The 19758-nt window shown below is 43.0% G+C and overlaps 1 protein-coding gene across 3 annotated transcripts in view; it reads left to right on the top strand.

The window, feature by feature from the left end:
* The window catches only part of COPRS (coordinator of PRMT5 and differentiation stimulator), a 48565-nt gene that overhangs the window by 16471 nt on the left and 12336 nt on the right, over nt 1–19758 (top strand). Inside the window, exons 6-8 of one of the 3 annotated variants that reach the window (XR_013825086.1) lie at nt 14452–14556; nt 17717–18155; nt 18560–18744. The exons of 1 other annotated variant lie outside the window; for it this stretch is intronic. The gene's annotated coding sequence lies outside the window, so the exon portion shown is untranslated. Of the gene's footprint in view, nt 1–14451; nt 14557–17716; nt 18156–18556; nt 18745–19758 lie in introns of all 3 variants that reach the window. One more of the 3 variants, XR_013825087.1, reaches the window with a different exon arrangement.

Genomic DNA, 19758 nt, shown 5'->3' with positions numbered 1-19758 from the left:
TTTGGCCTCTGACTATTCTTAACCCTTTATGCCAGCTCAGTTGGTGCCTTTAAAGCACTGAAAATGTTTTGTCCAGCCTTTTGACTGTTTCAGCAGGAAGTAGTTTGGGGTGTCTAGTCGGCTCTGTGGCCAGAATCAGAAGTCTGTTCTACGTCAGCTTTAGGGAGACAGCACATTGTAGGAGAAAAGACTGGGGTTCAGGAATCCTTGGTCCCAGTCCTAGCCCTGCCTTCAAACTAGCTGTGATTTTAGACCAGTCACATCACACGGACCCCCGGGCCTCAGCTTCTCACCTGATAAAATAAGGGCTTAGGGGCGGGTGGCCTCAAAGATTCTGTGCTTCCACATTAACTGACAGACCATCTCTGTTTTGGTGGCGCTCATGACTGAGAGGGGAGAAAGCTCCCCGTTCAGGTGGCCTTTCTGTGTGCTCTCAATGATCTGCCAGGCCCTGGGTCTGGTTTGGGAGAGGAGATGACAAATGTGGAATGCCAGTGGTAAGAAATATGAAATGAAGGGCAATTTATCAATTCCCCAGAGACTGGGGGAGGGGCATGGAGGAGGGAAGAGACTGACATCGCACACGGGAAAAGGGCCACGGATGCTGGGTGGGTAGTGGAGACAAGAGTATGGACATGGTGAGTCTGTGGGTGAGGATCTGCCCTTGTGCTGGTAACTTGGGTCCCCAAAAGAAGGTCCTGAAGACAGAGGCTTAGGGCTTGGCCAACACCCCCCCTTCCCCTTTCCTCCTTCCCAATCAATACATTGTTTAGTCTGGAGAGTTTTTTGGACTTCTATTAAATGAAACCACACCGTATATATTATATTGTGATTTCCCTTATTTGTTTAACATTGTGTTTATGGGATTCACTCATGAAGTTATAGCATATTTATTTTTATGGCCATGTAGTATTCCCTTGTATGAATAGAGAATAATATATATTTTTTAATTTTTATTTTATTTATTTATTTATTTTTGCGGTACGTGGGCCCCTCACTGCTGTGGCCTCTCCCGTTGCAGAGCACAGGCTCCGGGCACGCAGGCTCAGCAGCCATGGCTCACAGGCCCAGCTGCTCCGCGGCATGTGGGATCCTCCCGGACCAGGGCATGAACCCGTGTCCCCTGCATCGGCAGGCGGACTCTCAACCACCGCGCCACCAGGGAAGCCCTATTTTTATTTTTTAATTAAAGTTTAGTTGATTTACAAAGTGTTACTTTCTGCTGTACAGCAAAGTGACTCAGTTATGCACATATGTACATTCTTTTTTATGTTCTTTTCCGTTACGGTTTATCCCAGGATATTGAATATAGTTCCCTGTGCTATACAGTAGGACCTTGTTGTGTATCCATCTTATATGTAATAGTTTGCATCTACTAACCGCAACTCCCAGTTCATCCCTCCCCCACCCACCTCCCCCTTAGCAACCACAAGTCTGTTCTTGAATAGAGAATGTATGTATATTAACCCATTCTCATGTGCACGGGTGTTTGGGCTGTTTGCAGCTTTTGTTTCTTATGAGCAGTGCTGCTATGAACATCCTGGGGGCCCATGTGGTGGAAGAGATTCTCCAGATGCATTATGACAAGTAGAACTACCTGGTCGTAGAGTGTGTGTGTACTGGGTAATGCCAACCTATCTTCCAAATACTTGGGTCCACTACTCCTCCCAGCAGTCTATCAGTGTTCCTAACACTCTGTATCCTCAGAGCTCTCCTCAGTGCTGGTCTGTCCACTCAGCTGTGTCCACATCTCAGAGGCCCCTTGGTCTCACTTGGCCTCTGGCCTGAGTCCCTCTGGTTTGGTTCCCCCCTCCCTCCACCCCCAGGCTGACCTGAACTTCCTGTTTCCCAGAGAGTTGGAGCCCTGGCTCATATTGTTGGCTCAGCCTCTGGGTCCAGGCCTAGGGCCCTCTGGCTCCTGGGGGTCAAGGAGGCTAGACATCACTTTCTCTTGCCAAGCCAGGTGGCCCTGGAATTTTCCACCGTGGAGGAGGTGGTGTTGTCTCCCCACACCTCCCAGAACCAGGAAACCTTAAAGACGGCTTCAAGGGCTTTTCTTGAGGCCCTTGGGCAGATTAGCACCAGCCTTGTCAGCGCTGGCAGGAGGACGTGACATGTGTGCTGGCTGCAGGCCAGGCCACACGGATGCCTGTGCACAGCGCCAGCTCATGCAGCCGGGGTCCTCAGGTGTGCAGTGTGTGTCAGAGGCGGCCCTGCCCAGCGAGGGAGCCCCGGGAGCCTACCTCCTCCTGTTGCATTCACCTTCCTGCCAGGTGCTTCCTTTTCGACAGTGGCTGCACCAGGGCTGGTGCCCTGCGTCCTGGGCTCGGAGGGTTTGGGTTTTTCCTTGTTGTGGGAAGGCACGACAGTGTCATGGTTCCCAACACGGGCCAACTTGGGTTAGAATCCCGGTTCTGGGACCTCCCTGGCGGTCCAGTGGTTAAGACTTTGCGCTTCCACTGCAGGGGGCGTGGGTTCGATCCTTGGTTGGGGTACTAAGATCCCATATGCCCTGCAGCGCTGCCAAAAAATATATTTAAAAAAAAATGATTCTACCTCTTACCAGCTGTACTGGTGACTTAACCTCCCTCAGCCACAAATGAGGATACCAACTACATCTACAGTGTTATTAAATGAGAGAATGTGTGTAAAGCATTAGTACTGTCCCTGGTATACCCCGGACCCTGAGAACTGTTTTGGGTAGTTATTGTGACAATATAATGGTGGAAAGAACTGAGTTTAAAGCTAGAAGGATGTGGGTTTGAATCCTGATGCTGTCACCTCTTGCTTGTGTCATTTAGCCAGTCTGAGCCTCAGTTTTCCCCATCTGCAAAATGGTATATAATAAAAATTTCTACTTCACTGAAGTCATTGAACTAAAATGTGTAAAGAGCTTGGCAGAAAGTAGTTGCTTAATAAATATCAGTGACCATTATTATTACATGAGAGGAAGGAGTTTTATTTTCAGTTAAGGGAATTAGAGACATGATAACATAGAGAGACATTATTTCCTGTGGAACAGCCCAGACTTCAAATTTTTACATATTTGAAAATATATTATTAAAAATACATTATAAACATTTTGGAAAAGAGAAAAGGAGAAAAATATCAAGAATTCCTCCAAGGTCCCACCACCTGAACATAAGCACCGTGACCATGTTGGTGTAAAACTCTTCTGGGATTTTTTCACACGTATTTTATGAAGCAGTTGTAATAGTAGGATATACACTTTTCTGTATTCTTTTTCCTTCACTTAACGCTGTATCATAAACATTTCCCCATGTTGCTACATGTTATTCGTAATTGTAATTTTTTATGATTGCATACCATTCTTAATTAAGACCTTTATGTGTAAACGTCTCCGGTATTTCAGGTTTTTTCCTTAAGATTCCGGAAGTCAAATTACTGGGTCACGGGGCATAAACACTCTGTATAGCTTCAGATTCATGTAGCCAAGTTGCTTTCCAGAAAGATGGTATCAATTTGAATGCAGTAATGTCTGAAAAAGCTCATCCAACTGCATGTCCATTGGTACTGGGTATTATAAATACAGTTTTCTTGAGACTGATTTATGAACTAGGTCTTGTCTTTATCAGCAGCAGTGGCCAAGCCCAAAAAAGTGAAAAGGAGTCAATAAACCACAGCAAACTTCATTAATGCAGAATCATGGAGTTGAAAAGTTAATACCTCTTGTCTCACCTGATTTTACCTTCTGCATTTAGACTATAAAGATGGATGGATACTATATTTTAATTTAACACAATTTTTTAAAGTTTATTTTTTTCTGTTATAAGAGTAAAAGGTGATTATTAAACACATTTTGGACACGACAGAAAAAGTTGAAAGATAAATCGCTCTTAGTTTCAAGGGTAACATTTTAGTACATTTCCTTATTTTCTTCTAAACATGTTTCTCTTTTCACATTACTGAATATACTCTATGAATAATTTTAATTTCTTTTTTTGCTTGTTATAATATAGATATTTATTTATATAACTGTAAACATATATAGACATCCTTTTTTAGCCTATGTATTGTATTATTTTTATTGTCTTTTTTTTTTTGAAAAGGAAATACATACTCATGATTTTAAAAAATTCGAATAGGGCAGTGTGTACAATAAAAAGTCTCTTTCCCACCCTTGACCTCAGTCATCCTCTCCAGAGGAACCATTGTCATAATTTTCTTGTGTATCCAGAGAAATTCTATGCATATTCAAACATAAATGGGCTTTCTACACAAATAATAGAGTGTCAGACATACTAGTTTGTACCTTGCTTTCTTTCTGTTTCACTTAATGTATCTTGGAAGTCATCCCACAAAAGCACATATGATCGTGACGTGGTCTTTTTAATGGCTGATAAAATATATTTCATGGAAGTACCATAATATATTATCCAGTCTCCTACTGAAGCCTATTCCTTTCTTTAGTTCCTATAGACAATGTTTCAGGCAACAGTGCTGCCCTTCATGCACGTGTCAGTAACATCTGTAGGATAAGTTTGTAGCAGTGAAATTTTCCTAGGGCAGCTGATGCATTTTAAAATGTACACCCGTTAAATTTTGATAGACACCATCAGATTGCCTTCTATAGGACTTGTACCCAATTAAACTCTACCCAGTAACATATAAAAGTTCCCGTTTCGGGGCTTCCCTGGTGGTGCAGTGATTAAGAATCCTCCTGCCAATGCAGGGGACACGGGTTTGAGCCCTGGTCTGGGAAGATCCCACATGCCGCGAAGCAGCTAAGCTCGTGCAGCACAACTACTGAGCCTGCACGCTAGAGTCTGTGAGCCACAACTACTGAGCCTTCGTGCCACAACTAGTGAAGTGTGCACGCCTAGAGCCTGTGCTCCACAACAAGAGAAGCCACCGCAATGAGAGGCCCGCGCACCGCAACTAGGAGTAGCCCCCACTCTCCACAACTAGAGAAAGCCTGCACGCAGCAAGGAAGACCCAACACAGCCAAAAATAAATTAAAAAAAAAAAAAAAAGTTCCTGTTTCCGGGCTTCCCTGGTGGCGCAGTGATTAAGAATCTGCCTGCCAATGCAGGGGACATGGGTTTGAGCCCTTGCCCGGGAAGATCCCACATGCCGCAGAGCAACCTAAGCCCGTGCGCCGCAACTACTGAGCCTGTGCTCTAGAGCCCGTGAGCCACAACTACTGAGCCCATGTGCCATAACTACTAAAGCCCGTGTGCCTAGAGCCCATGCTCCGCAACAAGAGAAGCCACAGTAATGAGAAGCCCACCCACCACAATGAAGAGTAGTCCTCGCTGGCCGCAACTAGAGAAAGCCTGTGCGCAACAATGAACACCCAATGCAGCAAAAATAAAAATTAAAAAAAAAAAGGGCTTCCCTGGTGGTGCAGTGGTTAAGAATCTGCCTGTCAATGCAGGGAACACGGGTTCGAGCCCTGGTCTGGGAAGATCCCACATGCCACGGAGCAACTAAGCCCGTGAACCACAACTACTGAGCCTGTGCTCTGGAGCCCACGAGCCACAACTACTGAAGCCCGTGTGCCACAACTACTGAAGCCCGTGCACCAGAGCCTGTGCTCCACAACAAGAGAGGCCACCGCGATGAGAAGCCCTCGCACCGCAACGAAGAGTAGCCCCCACTCGCCACAACTAGAGAAAGCCTGTATGCAGAGCAACAAAGACCCAACGCAGCCAAAAAAATAAATTAAATAAATAAGTTAAAAAAAAAAAAAGTTCCTGTTTCTCCATACCATCACCAGCACAGAGTGTTGACAAACTGAAAGGTAAAAATTACACTTTTAACATAATTTTTTTTTCCATGAGAAAGGCTGAATAATCTTCTTTTATAAATTTATTTATTTTATTTATTTTTATTTTTGGCTGCGTTGGGTCTTTATTGCTGTGCTCGGGCTTTCTCTAGTTGCGGCCAGCAGGGGCTACTCTTTGTTGCGGTGCGTGGGCTTCTCATTGCCATGGCTCCTCTTGTTACGGAGCACGGGCTCTAGGCTCGTGGGCTTCAGTAGTTGTGGCGTGTGGGCTCAGTAGTTGTGGCTCGCGGGCTCTAGAATGCAGGCTTAGTAGTTGTGGCGCACGGGCTCAGTTGCTCCATGGCATGCGCGATCCTCCTGGACTAGGGATTGAACCCATGTCCCCTGCATTGGCAGGTGGATTCTTAACCACTGTGCCACCAGGGAAGCCCTGAATAATCTTTCAAAGCCACTTATATTTTGTTTTCTGTGAACTGACTAGACTTCGTTTTTAATGACTGAGAAATATCCCATGGGGAGGATTTACCATAATATATCTAACTGTTCCTTTATATTGTTTCTAAACTTTAACTGTTATAAATAATAAGCATAGTGAACATCTTTTTTGTATAAAGCGTCTTTAGCACTTTGTATTGTTTACTTGGAGTGGATTCTTGAAAATGAAATTTGTGGGTCAAAGGGTATTGGCATTTTAGAGACAGGATTGCCAAATTGCTCTTGGAAAGGCTTATACTAGTTTACAATCCCACCAACAATGTACACGTGTGCCCAATTCACTTTTCCATTGCCAGCATTGGCTTGTTGTATTTAAAGATCCCCCAGGACGCAGCTTCTGCAGACTTACTTTGTACTCTAAACCAGTGTTAGCCTAACCTTTAAAGCCAGCAGACTTTCCTTCTTTGCATCACAGACCCCAGTACTTCCTGTCCAACTGAGGCTCAGCTTTGTTCTGGGAGGACTCACAGTTTCGCATCAGAGATGTCAGTGTCTATTTTCCTCTCTCTGTAAAACCCCACTGCCAAGTTTGTACAGATCACTGTAGTAGAAAAACATTCCCATTGTTCCAAGAAGAGCTCAAATGCTCCTCTCCTGGATTACCAATCAGAATAGGTTACCTATGGCCCCGGAGATGTAGGGCAGCACAGGATGCCGGGCTCTTTCTTGGGGGGCGGTGTCATCCGATTCATTCCTGCTGGGATGTGGCAAAGTCAGTGAATATGACACTGGGGAAGGTGCCCTGTGTGCTGGGTTCCATCAGCGCAGGTGTTACCTGGAAGAGTAGACATTTGTTTTTATCTGCTCAGTACCTCTTTCCTCTTCTGATAATAGGGGCTTCTCTTGCTATTGCAAACTGCTGTATCATGACCTAGCCCTGGCCTAGTGGAATCTCCTTTCCTCTTGGCCAGAGTGACCGACTCATGGGCAAACACTTGACCCAAGAAAGACCAGTCACAGTCCTTCCTGGAATTTGACCTATGGGTGCTGGGAGAACGAAGTTTGTTTGGTAAGCTGGGATGATTTAGGCTTAAGGCTGTGGTGGTCCTCTTCCCCTCCATGTGGAAAATTCTGTCTGCAGTAGAAGTCTGGGAATGTGGAGCTAAGGAAAGACCCACAGAGATGAGGCAGGAAACGTGGAAAGAGACTGTCTTCATGCCGGCTATTTGAGTGCTTGTCTGAAATGGATGACTCAGCCCTTGTCATCAGAAAGATTTATATTCAAACAAAAGTGGAATACTATTTTTACCTTTCAGTCTGTCAAAGATCAAAGACATGGTTAAGACTGTGCTGATGGTGGTATGGGGAAACAGGTTCTTTTATATGTTATTGGGTAGAGTTTAATCTGGTACAAGTCCTATAGAAGACCATCTGATGGTGTCTATCAAAATTTAAAGTGTACGTTTTAAAACACGTCAGCGGCCCTAGCAAAATTTCACTGCTAGGAATAGATCCTACCGATATTACTGACACATGTGCATGAAGGGCACTTACAATGCAAAAGTCTAGTTCACCTGGAGTGGTCAGAGAACTTGCACCTTTGAGGTGAGTGCAGGGAGTTCTGGAAAGAGAGAGCCAAGGGTTGGTACTAGAGGAAAATACCAGGCATCAGATTCAAACATTTCAGATGTTTGAGATGATAGTCAGGAGGGGGCAAGGTAGGGGTTGGTGGCTGGGAATATGAGAAGCAAGTCATTGTATAGATGTGGTCCATATATACAATGAATATTACTCAGCCGTTAAAAAGAATGAAATAATGCCATTTGCAGCAACATGGATAACCCTGGAGATTGTCATACTAAGTGAAATAAGTCAGACAGAGAAAGACAAATATCATATGATATTGCTTTTATGCAGAATCTAAAAAAAAGATACAAATGAACTTATTTACAAAGCAGAAACAGACTCACAGACTTAGAGAACAAACTTACGGTTACCAGGAGGGAAGGGTGCGGGGGAGGGATTTATTGGGTGTTTGGGATTGACATGTACACACTGCTATATTTAAAGTAGATAACCAACAAGAACCTACTGTAAAAAAGAAAAAGTAAAAAGAACCATAGATGAGGAAAAGGCCATTAAAATAAATAAAAATGGATGCAGAAGAGTATTAGAGTCTAACTGTTTTGGACTGGGAACAAGGATGTACTCATATTTTTTAACATAATATAGATGGAGCAAAGTCTTATGCAAACTCTATACTGATAAAACCATACTCTGAGAATCATATTCATTTATAAGTGCTGTAATTGAAGAGGGTGTTTGCCAATCCAAAGCACATAAAAGGAGAACAGGTTGGATCATTAAAGAGATTCAAAATGCTTTACATGTAAAATAACTGATATGATTGGAGCTATTTAGAAAAGATCAAGAAAGCAATTACAACTGTTTGAAAAGTTCTTTAGTAAATGTGATGTACAATAGGGATGCTTGTCAATTTCTGAGGAAAAAGTGGATTAAACTAGGACCAAAGAATGAATGTGAAAAAAAAAAAGAAGCGAGTCAGGAAGTACAAAGTCAAAGGTAAGAGAGTCGATTGCATCCATCTGGGCACAAGATAATCTTGAGCTATGCTGGCAGTGGACATGGTGAGGAAGAAAGCAAGAATTGCAAAGATAAGAATTGACAGGATTTAGTGACTGGCTGGCTAACTGTATTACAGTAGTCTGCTCGTGCTGTCGTAACAAAATACCACAGACTCGGTAGCTTAAACAACAGAAATGTATCTCCTCATAGCTCTGGAGGCTGGGAGTCCAAGATCAAGGTGTAGGCGGTATTAGTTTCTGGTGAGGCCTCTCTCCCCAGCTTGTACATGGTGCCTTCCTGCTCTGTGCTCTCATGGCCTTTTCTTTGTTTGTGTGCACAGGGAGAACTCTGGTGTTCTAACCCTTCTTATAAGGTCAGCAGTCCTATAGGATCAGGGCCCCACCCTCATGGCCTCATCTAACCTTAATTACCTCTTTAAAGGCCCTATCTCCAATACAGTTACACTGGGGGTCAGGGCTTCAACATACAAATTTTAGGCGGGGGGAACACAGTTCACTCCATAACACTAACTGAGTAGAAATAAGATTTTGGGATAGGATGATTCACTTAATTTGTTTGGGCGTATTTTTTCTGGGGCTTTAAAAAGAGATTTGTAATCAATAGGTACGTGTGAATGTAAAAATTCTGGTCCTTTCACTTATCCTTTTAAGCATTTCCTTGAATTGCTATGTATTGTTCATAACTATCATTTTTAGAGGCTACGTTGCATTCCTGGTAGTACCCTAGTATTATAATACTAGTATTATACCCTAGTATTATTCCTAGGTAGTACCCTAGTCTTAATCCTAACTAGTTTCCCTTGGCTGGCTAAACGTCTGCAAGCCCTATCCATCCTTTCTTTGCCAAGCTCATTGTAACCGTTCCTTTCTCCCTATCTGATGGCCAACACCCACCATAAGGCCACGTCATTGTGTGCCATGGGCTTCCTCACTGGTCCACTGGTCATCTTGTCATTGGTTGTGTCTACTGCATTCACCCAACACAGAGGAGACAAATGAATCTTAAGGCTGTTTGTCACTCCTCTACCTTACCATTAACTGGAAGAGAAAGTCCAAACTCCTTTAACTAGGCCTTAGAAGTCCTCCACATTCCAATATTAAGCTAACTTGGTTACTACTCACCCATGCTGTTTCTGTGTGTTTCTTTTCTAGAGTCTGATAGGCCCCTCACTATACTTCCAACATGCCCCATCACTCCCAGGTCATTAACTTTGCTTCATTTAGATGTCCTTCTTGATCATCTAGTTTTATCCAACTTGAGTTATCAAGACACATCTATGTGCATATTTGACTTTCCCAGTAGACCATGACTCACTTCTACAACTTTGGCACTGCCTTATGGCCCAATGTGTAGACCCAAGTTTCTCCAGATTCACCCAAGTTTCTCCAGATTCAGATCCTAGCTCTGTCATGTACAAATTTTATGACCCTGGATAAGTCACTTAACATCAAGCCTCCGTTTCCTCATCTGTAAAATTGGGAAAATACTAGTACCCCATTCATCTGACTGTTGTGTATAACATGTATTGTACATGGTTATATGTAAAAGTCACCTCACCAGGTCCTGGGACATAAGTGCTTCATAAATCTTAGCTATTTTGATGATGATGACCACGATTAGCACTCTGGAAATATTTGTTGAATGAATTTCAGCTTTGCTATGAACAGACAGAAAGGAGAAATGGCTTTTCTGTCTCCTTTCTGTGATCCCCAGCCTCGTCTCTAGAACCTCCTGCAACCAACGCCCGTCTTCCAGCCCTGACTCAACATAGCCCCAGAGTGAGAGGCTTTGAATGCTTGTTTCCCTTTTGCAGCTTGAGTAGGTTTGACCTGAATGTCCACTAGCTTCCTCCCAGGAACAAGCTTCATGGAGTTTGATTGACGTTTCCAAACAGGACAGATATCCTGACTCACCTGGGCTGGCGCCCGCTGAGACAGTCTGCGGAAACCATAAATGGGTTCCTTGCCCACAGCCAGGACCACCGCAGTGCCTCTCATCAGGCCTGCTCCTAATGTCAGAGGATCCCATGACAAGAAGGCAAAAGGAGGCTCACATGCCATCTGTCCAAATATTTAAAAGTTGTGAATCAGGCCAACAAAGTGCTATATGCATTCCATCCTTCTACCTTGACAAACGCACCTTTTTAATGGCAAGATCAAAAAATACATATGTGTAAATGTGTATAAAACTATGTGTACAGCTATGTAATTCCTGTTACTGAAATTGGCAATGTAGTAAATATGACCGAATTTAATCATAATTGTTTCTGGATACCCTGTAGATGGGCCAGCGATGTTTGAATGAATATAATAAAATATTTAAAAATTAAAATAGTTTTTATATGTTTCCAAAGAGTTAATTTTGAGCATTTTAGAAGAAAAGTATGTTAAAATTAAAAAGTACCCATGAACCTCCCTCCCCATTTATTTAGATCTTTAATGTTTTTCAAAAGAGTTTTATAATTTTCTCCATAAAGCACTTACATAGTTTTTGTTAGATTTATTCATTTCAGTTTATATTTTTGCATGATTATCTTTTTAATAATTACTTTTTTATTTGTTACTGATTGTAGAAAGTCATTGACTTTTGTGTATTAATTTCTTATTCAGCCACCTTGCGGACTTATTAAAACTAATAATTTCTCTATAGATTTTTATGTTTTCCATGTAGCGATAATATATATGAATATTGAATGTTTGATTTATTGTTTTCCAATCCTTATACCTTTAGTTCTCTTTGTCGAATACAGTGCTGAATGAAAATGTTAGCAGACATTCTTTTTTTGGCCTCAAAGGGAAAACATTCAATGTTTCACATTAAATAGGATTTTTGTTGCCAGTTTTCTGTAGATACTCTTTAGGGGTTGAGGAAATTCTACTAGATTTCTAAGGATTTTTTTAATATTTATTTTTTTCATGAATGAATATTTAAATTTATCAAAAATTTTCCATTTACTGAGATGATCATGTCATTTTTCTCCTTAAATCTTTGAATTATATGAATTGGTCTTTGAACATTAAAACAGTCTTGGATTCCTGCAATAAGCTGAACTTGGTCAAGATTGTTTTATACGTTGCTGGAATTGTTTGCTGATTTTTTAAGAAGAGTTTTGTGTCTATGTTCGTCAGTGAAATTGTCTCATAATTTTTCTTTCGTGCACTGTTCATATCAGTTTTGGTATTAATTTTAGTATAAAATAAATTAGGGAGTGTTTCTTCCTTTACTATAATTTTAAAGAGTTAAAATTGGAGTTAAATATTGGAGTTATTGGGCTTCCCTGGTGGCGCAGTGGTTGAGAGTCCGCCTGCCGATGCAGTGGACACGGGTTCGTGCCCCGGTCCAGGAAGATCCCATATGCCGCAGAGCGGCTAGGCCTGTGAGCCATGGCCGCTGAGCCCGTGCGTCCGGAGCCTGTGCTCTGCAACGGGAGAGGCCACAACAGTGAGAGGCCCGCGTACCACAAAAAAAAAAAAAAAAAATTTGGAGTTATTTGTTCCTTGAATGATAGAAGTTACTAATAAAACCGTCTGGACCTGGCGTTTTCTTTGTGGTGAGATTTTAAACTACTGATTCAATTTCTTTCTTCTTTTTTAAAAATATTTATTATTTATTTATTTTAGCTGTGCCGGGTCTTAGTTGCGGCATGCGGGATCTTTTAGTTGCAGCATGCAGACTTCTTAGTTGCGGCATGCGTGCTTCTTAGTTGCAGCATGCATGCAGGATCTAGTTCCCTGACCAGGGATCGAACCCAGGCCCCCTGCATTGGGAGCACGGAATCTTACCACTGGGCCACCAGGGGAGTCCCTGATTCAATTTCTTTAATGGTTATAGGATTATTCAGATTTTAAATTTCTTCTTGTGTCAGCTTATTTTTCTAGGAATTTGTCCATATGTTTCTGTTTTCAAACTTATTGGCATAAAATTGTATATAATATTCTCCATCTTTTCAATCTATGTGGCACCTGCAGTTATATACCATTTTTCATTCCTAATATTATGCCTTCTGTTATTTTTTTCTTGATCAATTTTGACAGAGGTTTGTTAGTGTTATTAATCTTTTAAAATAACATAATTTTGGGACTTCCCTGGTGGTCCAGTGCTTAAGACTTTGTGCTTCCAATGCAAGGGGAGCAGGTTCAATCCCTGGCTGGGGAACTAAGATCCCACATGCCACGCAACTAAGATCCCGGATCCAATATGCCACACAGTGTGACCAAGAAAAAAGGAAAAAAACAACCCATACTTTTGGTTTTGTTGATCCTTCTGTGTATGTTTATTTTATATTTCATTATTCTCTGATCTTATTTATATAATTCCCTTTCTTCCAACTTTCTTTGGGTTTGTTCTACTATTAGTTTTTCTGTCTATTTTTAAAAACTCATTATGTAATAGAAACATAAAAGTATACATTTCCAACTAGCACAGTAATGCTTTAGGTAAACTCTGTAAGTTTTAACATGTAGTACTGTTGTTATTGTAGAATTCTAAGTATTTTTAAAATTTCCACTGATTTATTATTTAACCCATGACTTTAAAAAATACGCCTCTTAATTTCCAAACACGTTTATTCCCCCTAGTTTTCTGTTTGTAATTGAGTTCAAATTTAATTGTACTGTTGTCAGAAAAAGTGGTCTACAGGATATCAAACTTTTGAAATTTGTTAAGACCTGAATATAATTAAATTTCTTAAATGTTCCGTGCATTTCTGAAAAAATGTATACTCTAAAATAGTTGGGGGGACTTCCCTGGTAGTGCAGTGGTTAAGAATCTGCCTGCCAATGAAGGGGACACAGGTTCGATCCCTGGTCCAGGAAGATCCCACATGCCGCGGAGAAACTAAGCTGGTGCGCCACTACTGAAGCCCGCGCACCTAGAGCCCGTGCTCCGCAACAAGAGAAGTCACCTTAATGAGAAGCCCACGCACCGCAACGAAGAGTAGCCCCCGCTCGCTGCAATTAGAGAAAGCCCGCGCACAGCAACAAAGACCCAACACAGCCAAAAGAATAATAATAAAAATAAAATAGTTGGGTCCAGTGGTATACGTAACTTTAAAAAGTTAAACACCTTATGGATAAGAAAACTTCCAAACTGTTTTCTAGAGAGTTTGTACCATTTTACATTCTGACTGGCCTTGCATGTGAGTTCCAGTAGCTCCACATCCTTGCCGACATTTGGGATACTCAGTCTTCTTAATTTTAGCCATTCTAGTGGTGTATAGTGGGATCTAATTGTGGTTTTAATTTGAGTTTCCCTGACGACCAATGATGTTGAGCATCTTTTCATCTTTTCATGTGTTTATTTGCCATCTGTATAGCTTCTTTGATGAGGTGTCTATTCAAATCTTTTGCTGTTTTCTAACTCAATTGTTTGTCTTATTGAATTATGAGTTCTTTATATATTCTGAGTTTAAATTCTATATATTATTATGTATAATATATTCTTCATAATATATTTAACATATTCTAGACACTGAACTTTAAAGAACTTCATCAAATGTATTTGTTGCAAATATTTTCTCCCAGTCTTACTTCCACTGTAGCCATGTGACTTGTTCCCATCAATGACATGTGAGTGGAAGTGACGTGTGATGCTTGTGGGTCACCTTTTAAGAAGCAATGAAGCTTTTCCACTTTTTTGTTTTCTTTCCACTTGCCATAAAGAGGCCCCAGGGGATGGTAGGGCCACAAGATGGAAGGAGCTTGGGTTCCTGTGTCACCACATGGAGAAAAGCTGCCTGTCCACCAGGAACACTGAGATTTACTGAGGTGAGAAATAAATTCCTACCATACTCTGGAGTTCATCTATTATAGCAACTAGTGTTCCTCTAACTAATATCTGCCTGCCTTGATTGAATTGGAGACTAAAAGTGAATTTCTAATCAGAATGATATATGTGCCTCCTCTTCAATTTTTGTGTCAAGACCGTCTGAAGCTATTTCCAAAATCTGTTCTTCTAGCCAGGTCAATTTATTTGTTATGGAATGATTGCTAATGTGGTTTGAGAAACTACTTAAGTGAACCTTTTATTAAGTCTTTCCAGTGTTTCTTTACAATGTTAAAATAATTTTGGTGAGTTCTTCACTTGAGTTCACAACCAGGTCCACAGTGGAAAGGTTTTCAGTATTGGTTGGTTGGTTGGTTGGGTCAATGAAGTTGCTTCCAGGGCTTTAGGAGGGCTGTGTCTGATACGGCCTCCATTTAGCGAGGGCTCCATGCCAAGCACTTTGCATGGTTTCTCTTTCAGGCCTCATAACACCATCAGGAGGTAGGAAGTATGACTCCTATTTTAAGAACAAGGAAATTGAGGCTCAGATGAAAGCAAGTCACTTGCTTAAGGCTGCACTGAGACTCGAACATGGGTGTGTCCAGCCCCAGACTTGCATTCTGCTGTCCTGGTGGGAATCAAACTGAACAGGAGGCCATAGATCCACCTTATTTTTCCCAGAGCACCCTATCCTGGGCTCCTTGCAGAGGGTCTCAGCCATCAGCCAGATTGTCCTCGTGACCAGGGCCTGGGGCTAGCTCAACAACCAGTTCCTTTTTCCTTTTGCGCTTCAACCTGCCACAGAGCCACAGGGATGTTATAGACCCTCAGCAGGGGGAGAACCTGTGTGTGCTCGTGTACATGTGCGCATGCATGTACACGTGTGCCAATGACCTGTGGAATCGTAGACAGCCATTAGCCTTCTCTCTTCCTACTCTCCCTCCCCTCTGCCACCGTCCCAGCTCTTCACATCCACTGGAGAACGGATGCTTCCTACTCTGGGGGAAGCATGGCTGAGCATCCCAAGAGAAATCACAGTGTCAGTCTTGCTCTGGGCATTGCCAAGGAGGTTTCTGGAAATATGACTCCTATTTTAAAGCTAAGGAAATTGAGGCTCAGATGAAGGACGTTTCTGGAAGTCACTTTTGGGACTCGTCCAAACACTATGGTTACAACTAGGTCTAAAAATAAAATCCTGTAAAGAAGAAAAGAAATGGGATTATGAGTTTTTTCTTTAGTTTCAAATTTTTGTGTGATGTGGTTTTATTTTTATAATTACAAGCGATGAAAAATGCAATGAATTGCGCAAGCTGTATGTTGCTTCTCCATGGGAGAAACACCTGCAGGCAGCTCAGCTTTGCTCCCTGCCTGGGTTTAAGTAGTAACACTGCATTGACAAGGAGGTTTTAGAAATTCTTTGCTATTGTGGTAAAACCTCTGGAACGTAAAATTTACCACTGTAACATTTTTAAGTGTACAGTTCAGTGGCATCAAGTACATTCACACTGTTGTGCAGCCATCGCCGCCATCCATTCCCAGAACGTTTTCATCATCCCAAACTGAAGCTCTGTGCCCATTAAATGCTAACTCCCCATTCCCTCCTCCTTCCGGCCCTTGGTAACCTCTATTCTACTTTTGGTCCCTGTGAACTTGACTATTCTAGGTACCTCATATAAGTGAAATCATATAGTATTTGTCCTTTTGTGTCTGGCTTATTTCACTTAGCATGATGTCTTCAAGGTTCATCTGTGTTACAGTGTATACTCGATTCTCCTTTTTTTTCCGGCTTGAATAATATTCCATAGTATGTATATACCACATTTTGCTTACCCATTCATCTGTTAATGGCCATTTGGGTTGTTTCTACCTTTTGGCTATTGTGAATAATGCTACTGTATTATTGACATGTGAGTGGAAGTGTATACACATGGGTGTATAAATACATGTTTGAGTCTCTACTTTGAATTCTTAGGCATGTATACCTAGAAGTGCTGTCAAGGAGGCTTTTAGTTTTTTAAATTTATTTATTTATTTATGCTTGCATTGGGTCGTGCGGGCTTTTTTCTAGGCTTCATGGCGTGTGGGATCCTCCCGGACCAGGGATCGAACCCATGACGCCTGCCTCAGCAGGTGGATTCTTAACCACTGCACCACCAGGGAAGCCCCTCGAGGAGGTTTTTAGAACTCATTTTGAGGACTTTCCCAGGAAAGTAGTTTGGATTTCCTCAGCTATGGCCACTCTTTGTCCTTTGAATGTGGATTTTTAGAAATTTCTAGCAGTTTGGGAAGGCTTAAACAGCGATTTAAAAATGCTTTATTAAAGCAAAGCTGAGAAGTAAGGACACGTGTCTGCCTTTCTTGGTGAAGGCTGAGAGGGGGTGAGGGCCTGCCCAGAGTTCAGAGTAGTAGTCACAGGGCCAGGGTTCAAGCTCAGATCTGTCTGAGCTCAAAGCTATGCCTGGTCTATTATCACGTTCTCCTGTGTGAAAGCAATTTGTTGGGCTGTCAAATTGGGGGATGCCATTTTGGATCAAAAAGGTATGATATGGAGACTAATTTTAAAATGTTCATTATATTTTCCAATCAAAAAGAAAAATAAATGATCAAGGTCTAAAATTTGGAACATAGAGAAAAGCAGAAAGAAAACAGTTACCCGTGGCTCTGCCACTGACTGTCAATTGTATCTCTCTGTACAACGTTTAATTGCATTTTCCCCACAGTTCAGATGGGCACGGTGTTTACTTGATCACGCCAGGCCGAGAAAAGACAAGCATTTAATAACCTTAACGAAGCTGAGCCTTTCATTTATAAAGGCTTGCATTGTCAGGAGATGGGAGGGGGCGTGGCAGCTGCGGAGAAGCAGTGCTTGGATCTCCCTACGAGAAAGAACTTGTGAAGTTCTTTCAGCTGCGAAGAATGAGCTTAGCTGATCGCCTCCAGCTGCAGCACTTAAGCCAGCTTCGCTCGTCCCTGGCGGCTCCCAAGCCAAAGACTGAGTGTGGCGGAGACACCGGCACCCACCATTTCTGCCCGTTGGGAGACCCCTCTAATGGGCAACTTTGCTTCACTCCCCACTGGGTTGCCCAAGACTTTGCATGATCTGCACTGTGGTCTGAGATGTTCCCGGCCCTATTTTTCTTCCTCTTGCATTTCTTTTCACAGGATAGGATCTGCATGGCCCTCTGAAGGCTTTCCCTGCCCAGTCCTGCCTCCTCAGCCTTTATCTTTCATAGTTATGGCCCTCCACCAAATCTTTCACTCCTAACGCCAGCTCTGCCTCTAAGTCCAGCATCTGCTTCCTCGACGACCCATATCGACATAGGTGGTGACAATGAGAAGTTCTATGCATGTTTCTGAGCTTTCAGTCATTCTACATACAAGCCAAGCATAGGATTTCTACCTCAAGTAATGTTCGACACACCACCAACTTCGGACTTGACACAACACTTGAAAGTATAAGAATTGAGTTTACGACAAGATGGCCGCCACGTGCCTCGAGCCCCAGAGTCCGAGCTCAGCGGCCTGGGAGCCACGATCCCAGGAGCCTTAGATGCAACCTGAGGCGGATCAAGGAAGGGACCTGAGCAGGGGAGCGGGCCAGGTGAGGCTCAGGGGGGGTGGTGGTGGTATATAGGGCTCTGGCCCTGGGGGCGGTGCTTCTCGGGTCGGGAGAGGGGTAGGGCTTAGGGAGGAGCCTGTGACGGTGGAGGGGCGGGGCCTGGGTAGAGGAGGAGCCTGAGGAGGGGTTTGGGCGGAACATCTGAGCTGGAGGTGGGTCCAGGGATTGAGTTTGTCTAATAAGGAGGCGGAGCCTTTAGAGGGCAGGGCCTCAGGAATTCTAGGGCTATTGAACTTGGGTGGAAGGTTGAGAAGGTGACCCTGAAAGACAAGGGTGTGGAGTTATGGTTGGGGCACGCACGTTGGGGTGGGGAGATAAAAGAAAAAAGAATTGAGTTTTCTGAGTATTTTCCTCAATTAAGTCTTATGTCTTAACATTTCAAGAAGCACAAAATGGTGGAAGAGTCTGTAAGAACTCTGAGAAATCATAGAGGAAAGACTAATGAAAGACGGGAGACGAAAGAGAAAGCAACATGGAAAGCACGTCCTATAGTAACAAAGATGGCCAGATAACACTGAAAAAAGAAGGGGATGATTGGAAACAAGACGACTGCTTTCTAGAAGTCCTGGCGGTTAGTAATCAATAAAGTCTGATGAATGTGGAAAAACAGACCACAGTAAAAATGTGTTACAGCTGAGTGTCTTGCAATGCAAGCGAGTGTGAATTAAGTGCTAAACACATAAATATATGAAAGTAGTTGTGTCTGTTGTAACTCACGCCACTACAGGAACTTTTAAGAGTTGCTAATAAAATAATAATGCATTTTATTTATCTGACTCTGTTTGGAAACACAACAGACCGTTTCCAGGTGGCCATGCAGCTTGCCTCCCATGATCGGGAAGGCCAGTCCAGAGCTGGAGTCACACCTTTCTTTCTCATGTGCCTGGTGAACAGCTCTTGCAGTAAACCGTGTCTCAGGCTGATGGAAGCATGTTTGTCCTGACTGCGTGTCTGAGGTCTTGCCTGTGAAACCTGCAGTTGCCCGCTAAGAGGCAGGGGCTCTGTCCTGTTCCTGTCATGAGTGCCCGGGGCTTGCGTCTAGGGCCTTAGGGACCACAGCCCTGGACATTCTCCTCCTCACTGGTGCGTTTACTTCCGTGACACAGAAAAACCCCACTCACACTCCCTCCTCCTCCCATACCCCAGTTCGCCCAAGAACTGCATCTTTGCTTAGCTTGGGGGTTCTCAACCTGGCTGCCCCATGCACTGACGCCCAGGCTGCATGCCTGACCATTGAACTCAGAACCTCTGGGGCTGGGGCCAGGTGGCAGCATTTTTAAAGCTCCCCAGGTGATAACAATGTGTGGCCAAGGTTAAGAATCACTGACTTAGCTAAACCCATTTCCCTGGTGGAAGAAGACAGGAAGGGTACCCTTGCTACAACTTTGCCCCAGGCCCATTCACCGGCCACATCACTGCCCTTGAGGGCAGAGCCGGGTCCCCCTCATCTTGCCCCATTCTTCAGTACCTGCCATAGTTCTTCACATGGAGCAGATGCACACAGCCTTGTCCTCAATGAAATAAAATTGAATTTCTTATGGAAGACACTTAGATTGAGTCCTCCCCACATTCCCACCCAAACCCT

Source organism: Stenella coeruleoalba (genome assembly GCF_951394435.1).
Source record: "Stenella coeruleoalba genome assembly, chromosome: 19".
NCBI classification, from domain to species: Eukaryota; Metazoa; Chordata; class Mammalia; order Artiodactyla; family Delphinidae; genus Stenella; species Stenella coeruleoalba.
The sequence above is the reverse complement of the archived record's forward strand: the minus strand, read 5'-3'. Positions and strand labels throughout refer to the sequence as shown.